Below are 7,229 nucleotides of genomic sequence, written 5' to 3' on the forward strand. Positions count from 1 at the left end.
CAAACCTTGTCTCTACTAAAAATACAAAATTAACTGGGTATGGTGACAAATGCCTGTAATTCCAGCTATTCAGGAGGCTGAGGCAGGAGAATCACTTGAACCTGGGAAGTGGAGTTTGCAGTGAGCTGAGATCGCACCATTGCACTCCAGCCTGGGCAACAAGAGCGAAACTCCATCTCAAAAAAAAATTTTTTTTTAATTATCTGGTGGCACATGCCTACAGTCCTAGCTACTTGGAGGCTGAGGCGGGAAGATTGCTTGAGCTTAGGAGGTTGAGGCTGCAGTAAGTCATGATCACCTCACTGCACTTCAGCTTGTCTTATGCATCTCAGAAGAATTGATTTTTCAGTTTGTTCAGCTTTTTACTTGTTGTTAGTACAGATCGGTGACTGCCAAGCTCCTTGAGTGCCAGAAACCTGACAGCCTCTGCTCAGCTTTTTATTCTTTTTTTTTTTTTTTTTTTGAGAAGGGGGTTTTTTTTTTTTTTTTTGAAAAGTTAAAAATTCCTTAAATTTTTATTCCTGGTACCACTACCACAATTTACAGGGCAATATACCTGATGTAATGAAAAGAAAAAGCTACAACAGATAAAAGACCTCAGGAATGTACATCTAATTGACACTACATTGCATTAATCAATAGCTGCACTTTTTGCAAACTGTGGCTATGACAGTCCTGAACAAGAAGGGTTTCCTGTTCAAGCTGCAGTAACTTTTCTGACTATGGATCATCACTCCTAATGCATTTGGGACCACTGTCTCAAAGTCACCTGCAGCTTTCCTGCCAGCTTCTCGCTCTCTCTCCTGCTAAGAACTGTAACCCTTGTCTGCTGCTTTTAGAACCTTCTGCCACCACATCCCCCACTTCCACCACCAGATCCATAACCACCACCATAGGGATTGCCCGAGCTTCTTCCACCAAAACTGCCCCCTTTCATGGGTCCATAATTTGATTGCTGTTGTCCACTATAATTTCCAAAATCATTATAGTTCCCATCACCACCATAGTTACCACCGCCAAAATTTCCTCCTTCATTGTAACCATCATATCCTCCACCACTGCCACCATATCCACCACCTTGGTTTCCAGATCCTGGTCCACCATCACCATAGCCCCCTCTACTACTCTAACCAGGACCACCACCATAGTTGCCACCATCACCAGATCCATTATATCCACCATCGCCTCTTCCATAACTACCTCTGCTGCCACCACCTCCACCACCACAACCTCCTCTTCCACCAAAGTTTCCACCACGGCCAAAACTACCTCCACCACCTCCAAAGTTTACTCCGCGACCCATAAAATTGCCAGATCCACCTCCACGGCCTCTCTCTGATCCAGCAGACTGCATCTGTTGTTTAGAAAGGGCCTTTTTCTTTTTTTTTTTTTTTTTTTTTTTGAGACGGAGTTTCGCTTTTGTTACCCAGGCTGGAGTGCAATGGCGCGATCTCGGCTCACCGCAACCTCCGCCTCCTGGGTTCAGGCAATTCTCCTGCCTCAGCCTCCTGAGTAGCTGGGATTACAGGCACGCGCCACCATGCCCAGCTAATTTTTTGTAGTTTTAGTAGAGACGGGGCTTCACCATGTTGACCAGGATGGTCTCGATCTCTTGACCTCGTGATCCACCCGCCTCGGCCTCCCACAGTGCTGGGATTACAGGCTTGAGCCACCACGCCCGGCCCCCGTATCTTCTTTAATACTACCAACAAAAATTTTCTTCACCGTTAGTTGGGTGCCAGGCTTTACAGAATCCTCTCTAGAAACAGCTCTCTTTGGTTCCACTACATGCACATCAACCTTGTGTGGTCAAGCACATATTGCTGCATCTACCTCTTCAACACAAGAATAAGTCACGAAACCAAAGACCCCGGAACGTTTGGTTTGGGGATCTCTCATTACCACACAATCTGTAAGTGTGCCCCATTTCTCAAAATGTTCTCTTAAATTATCATCTGTAGTTTCAAAGCTCAGACCACCAATAAACAGTCTTCTCAACTGCTCTGGTTCCTTTGGATCATGGCCCTCCATTTTGAGACCAGACTCACCTCTTCCAACTCGAGTTCAATATCTTGAGAAGGAGTCTTGCACTGTTGCCTGGTCTGGACTGCAGTGGCGTGATCTCGGCTCACTGCAACTTCCGCCTCCAGGTTCAAGCAGTTCTCCTGCCTCACCCTCCTGAGTAGCTGGGATCACAGGCACCTGCCACCAAGAATGGCTAATTTTTGTATTTTTAGTAGAGAGAGGGTTTCACCATGTTGGTCAGGATGGTCTCAAACTCCTGACCGCAGGTGATCTGCCTGCCTCGGCCTCCCAAAGTGCCAGGGTTACAGGCATGAGCCACTGCACCTGGCCCAGGTTTTTATTCTTAGTTCTGTTTTTAGTTTGACTTCTAAGAGACACCCCTGTGTCTGCATTGCTTAGTGGTCAGCCACTAATTAAGACAGAGGTTGAGCCCATGAGACCTCGTCCTCCACTGCTGCGGCTAGGCGGGTGGGGACAGGGCATCTCAAGCTCAGGCAGTTCTCTAGCCTACCCCTGATTTCACGTTTCTCCAGACCCACTTGTTTCTCCCTGCATGTGTGTGTAGTTTCCCAATCAGCCAGACACGGGTGACAGGTGGAGAGCTTAGCTGGGCCTTCTCTTGCTCTATCATTTCCAGAATCTTCCTATTGAAATTCTGGCCGCTCACCCCATCTAGGGCCACAGGCTCAGGCTAGCAGAGCAGGTTCCCATGTTCATCTTCTACGGAGCTTGCTGCTTTCACTGACAACAGTATCAAGCGTGACCTTTCCTCTCTGTTCCAAACCAGGTGTGCTCTCTCTCACAGCCAAGCTGCTTTTCTAGTCCTAGCCTGCCCTGGTGCAGTGACTACAGCTGTCCAGCTTGGCAGGGAGCAGATGGAAGCAGGTCTTCTGAAAGGAGACTGCCGACTCCTATTCCTACCTAAGGTTCTAGCAGTTCTTCCTGAATTCCTCTCTTTCCTCTTTTTTTTTTTTGAGACAGAGTCTCACTTTGTTGCCAGGCTGGAGTGCAGTGGGGTGATCTCAGCTCACTGTAACCTCCGCCTCCTGAGTTCAAGTGATTCTCCTGCCTCAGCCTCCTGAGTAGCTGGGATTACAGACATGCGTCACCACACCCAGCTAATTCTTGTATTTTCAGTAGAGACCGGGTTTCACCATGTTGGCCAGAATGGTCTCCATCTCTTGACCTCGTGATCTGCCCTCCTGGGCCTCCCAAAGTGCTGGGATAACAGGCGTGAGCCACCATGCCTGGCCTTCTTTTTTTTTTTTTTTTTTTAAATGGAGTCTTACTCTGTTGCCCAGGTTGGGCCCAGGTTGGAGTGCAGTGGTACAATCCCTGCTCTCTCCTGCCTCAGCCTCCTGAGTAGCTGGGATTACAGGCACCTGCCACTACACCCAGCTAGTTTTTGTATTTTAAATAGATACAGGGTTTTACCATGTTGGCCAGGCTGGTCTCGAATTCCTGACCTCAAGTGATCCACCTGCCTTGGCTTCCCGAAATTCTGGGATTACAGGCATAAGCTACCATGCCCAGCATGAATGCCTCTCAATGTATTGTTTGCCTTTGGTTGATCTCCAGGGTCCTCAAATTTTTTTATAATTTCATTCTTATTTTCTGGGAGAGGGGATTTGCCTACCTCTTCATAGTGCCATAGCTGGAAGTTACACATTGGCAAATTTTTTTTTTTTTTTTTTTGGGACGGAAGTTCGCTCTTGTTACCCAGGCTGGAGTGCAATGGCGCGATCTCGGCTCACCGCAACCTCCGTCTCCTGGGTTCAGGCAATTCTCCTGCCTCAGCCTCCTGGGTAGCTGGGATTACAGGCACGCGCCACCATGCCCAGCCAATTTTTTTTGTATTTTTAGTAGAGACGGGGTTTCACCATGTTGACCAGGATGGTCTCGATCTCTTGACCTCGTGATCCACCCGCCTCAGCCTCCCAAAGTGCTGGGATTACAGGCTTGAGCCACCACGCCCGGCCTCACATTGGCAAATTTTTTAAAAAAAAATTTAAAATAATAGTAAAAAACAGAGACAGGGTCTTAATATGTTACCCAGGTTGGTCTCAAACTCTGGGCTCAAGTAATCTTCCTGCCTCAGCCTCCCAAGTGCTGGGATTTACAGGCATGAGCAACCACACCCAGCCCAAATTTTGGGTTTTAATACTAGCAGTTAAACTTCTCTCAAAAAGGCTTCACTTGGCTGGGCGCGGTGGCTCAAGCCTGTAATCCCAGCACTTTGGGAGGCCGAGGCGGGTGGATCACAAGGTCAAGAGATCAAGACCATCCTGGTCAACATGGTGAAACCCTGTCTCTACTAAAACTACAAAAAATTAGCTGGGCATGGTGGCGCGTGCCTGTAACCCCAGCTACTCAGGAGGCTGAGTCAGGAGAATTGCCTGAACCCAGGAGGCGGAGGTTGCCGTGAGCCGAGATCGCGCCATTGCACTCCAGCCTGGGTAACAAGAGGGAAACTCCATCTCAAAAAAAAAAAAAAAAAAAAAAAAGGCTTCACTTGCTGGGCGCGGTGGCACATGTCTGTAGTCCCAGCTACTCTGGAGACTGAGGTGGGAGGATCGCTTGAGCCCAGGAGTTCTGGGCTGTATGCCCAGATAGGGTGTCCGCACTAAGTTCAGCATCAATATGGTGACTTCCTGGGAGTGGGGGACCACCAGGTTGCCTAAAGAGGGGTGAACTGACCCAGGTTGGAAATGGAGCAGGTCAGAACTCCAGTGCTGATCAGTAGTGGGATTGCGCCTGTGAATAGCCACTGCACTCCAGCCTGGGCAACATAGCAAGACTGTCTCTTAAAAAAAAAAAAAAAAAAAGCTTCATTCCCACCAGCAATATTTCATTTTTTTTTAAACTGGGAGCTGCCCTATGAACTGATCACCAACAAGATTTAAAAGCACAAGGAGGCCGGGTGCAGTGGCTCATGCCTGTAGTCCCAGCACTTTGGGAGGCCGAGGCAGGTGGATCAGGAGATCAGGAGTTTGAGACCAGTCTGGCCAATATGGTGAAACCCCATCTCTACTAAAAATGTAAAAAATTAGCTTGGCGTGGTGGTGCATACCTGTAGTCCCAGCTACTCAGGAGGCTGAGGCAGGAGAATTGCTTGAACTGGGGAAGCGGAGGTTGCAGTGAGCTGAGATTGTGCCACTGCACTCCAGCTGGGGCAACAAGGTAAGATTCTGTCTCAAAAAAAAAAAAGCACAATGAAGCTGGGTAATGAAGCCAGGTGTGGTGGCTGTAATCCCAGCACTTTGGAAGGTGGAGGCGGATGGATCACTTGAGGTCAGGAGTTTTGAGACCAGCCTGGCCAACATGGTGAAACCGCGTGTCTACTAAAAATACAAAAAATTAGCCCAACATCGTGGTGGGTGCCTGTAACTCCAGCTACTTGGGAGGCTGAGGCAGGAGAATTGCTTGAACCTGGTAGACAGAGGTTGCAGTGAGCCAAGATCACTCCATTGCACCCTAGCTTGGGTGACAGAGGAAGACTCTGTCTTAACAACAAAAAAGGCCGGGCAGGGTGGCTCATGCCTGTAACTCCAGCACTTTGGGAGGCAAAGGCAGGTGGAACACCTGAGGTTGGGAGTTCAAGACCAATCAGACCAACATGGAGAAATCCCATCTCTACTTAAACTACAAAATTAGCTGGGCATGGTGGCACATGCCTATAATCCCAGCTACTTGGGAGGCTGAGGCAGGAGAATCGCTTGAATCCCGGAGGCGGAGGTTGCGGTGAGCCGAGAGCACACCATTGCACTCCAGCCTGGGGAACAAGAGTGAAACTCTGTCTCAAAAGAAAGAAAGAAGGAAAGAAGGAAAAAAGATGGAAAGAAAAGAAAAGAAAAGAAAAGAAAGAAAGAGAGAGAGAGAGAGAAAAGAAAAGAAAAGAAAGAAAGAAAGAAGAAAGAAAGAAAGAAAGAAAGAAAGAGAGAGAGAGAGAGAAAGAAAAGAAAAGAAAGAGAAAGCCAGGCTTAAAAGTAAAATTGCACGATTAGTACAAAGAATTCCTGTATACACTCTCCATAGCTTCCCCCAATGTGTTCATATTATAAATAACCACAGGACAATGATCAAGGAAATTAGCATTGACACAACACTATTCAGTAATCTACTGACCTTATTCAAATATTTCCAGTTATCTCACTAACAATCTTTTTCTGGTCCAGGATCAAATCCAGGATCATATTTTATATTTAGTTTTCCAATTTCCTTGGTTTTCTCCAGTCTGGAAGACTTAAGCTTTTTTTTTTTTTTCATTCATGATCTTGACATTTTTTGAAAAGCATTGTTTCATAATTTATAGACTGTCTCTCAATTTGGGTTTGTGTTTCCTCATGGTTAAATTCAGGCTGTGTGTGTGTGTGTGTGTGTGTGTGAGTTTTAAAGTCAGAGTCTCTCACAATGTCATCCAGGCTGAAATGCAGTGAGACTCTGTCTCAAAAAACAAACAAACAAATAAATAAATGAATAAAAATTTTTTGAAAAGCATCTTGAGAGATATTTAGAGATTGTAAATATCTGAGATTTGGGTGGGGACTTAAAAAAAAAAAAAAAAAAAAAGAAAAAAAAAAAAAGAGATTGTAAATATCCTGTTTCCATCATGCGTTTACCCACTAATTTTAGCATCCATTGATGATCTTTTCCTTACTCTGTTTGGGCTGCTCTAGCAAAATACCATAAATTGCATGGCTTATAAACAAAATTTATTTATCACAGTTCTGGAAGCTGGGAAGTTCAAGATCAGATTCAGTGTCTGGTTTAAAGATGGCACCTTCTACCTGTGTCCTCACGTGGCCTAGGGAGTAAGGCAGCTCTCTGGAGTTTCTTTCTTGTTTTTTGTTTTTTTGATATGGAGTTTTGCTCTTGTCACCCAGGCTGGGTGCAGTGGCACGATCTTGACTCACTGCAACCTCTACCTTCCAGGTTCAAGCGTTCTTCTGCCTCAGCCTCCCGAGTAGCTGGGATTACAGGTACCTGCCACCACACCTGGCTAATTTTTGAATTTTTAGTAGAAATGGGGGTTGGCCAGGTTGGTCTCAAACTCCTGACCTCAGGTGATCCACCTGCCTCAGACTCCCGAAGTGTTGCTATTACAGGCGTGAGCCACTGAGCCCGGCCTGGGGTCTCTTTTGTAAGACCACTAATCTTCACCCTCATGACCTAATCACCTCAAAAAGACCTCACCTTCTAATACC

The 7,229-nt window shown here is 46.5% G+C and overlaps 1 pseudogene; it reads right to left on the bottom strand.

Moving 5' to 3' along the window:
- Positions 1-737: 737 nt before the first annotated feature.
- Positions 738-1,387, bottom strand: LOC116528311 (annotated as a pseudogene).
- Between the last annotated feature and the right edge of the window lie 5,842 nt (positions 1,388-7,229).

The sequence above is a fragment of the Sapajus apella genome, unplaced genomic scaffold, assembly GCF_009761245.1.
Source record: "Sapajus apella isolate SASKATOON/1434 unplaced genomic scaffold, GSC_monkey_1.0 scaffold58, whole genome shotgun sequence".
In the NCBI taxonomy this organism is placed as follows: Eukaryota; Metazoa; Chordata; class Mammalia; order Primates; family Cebidae; genus Sapajus; species Sapajus apella.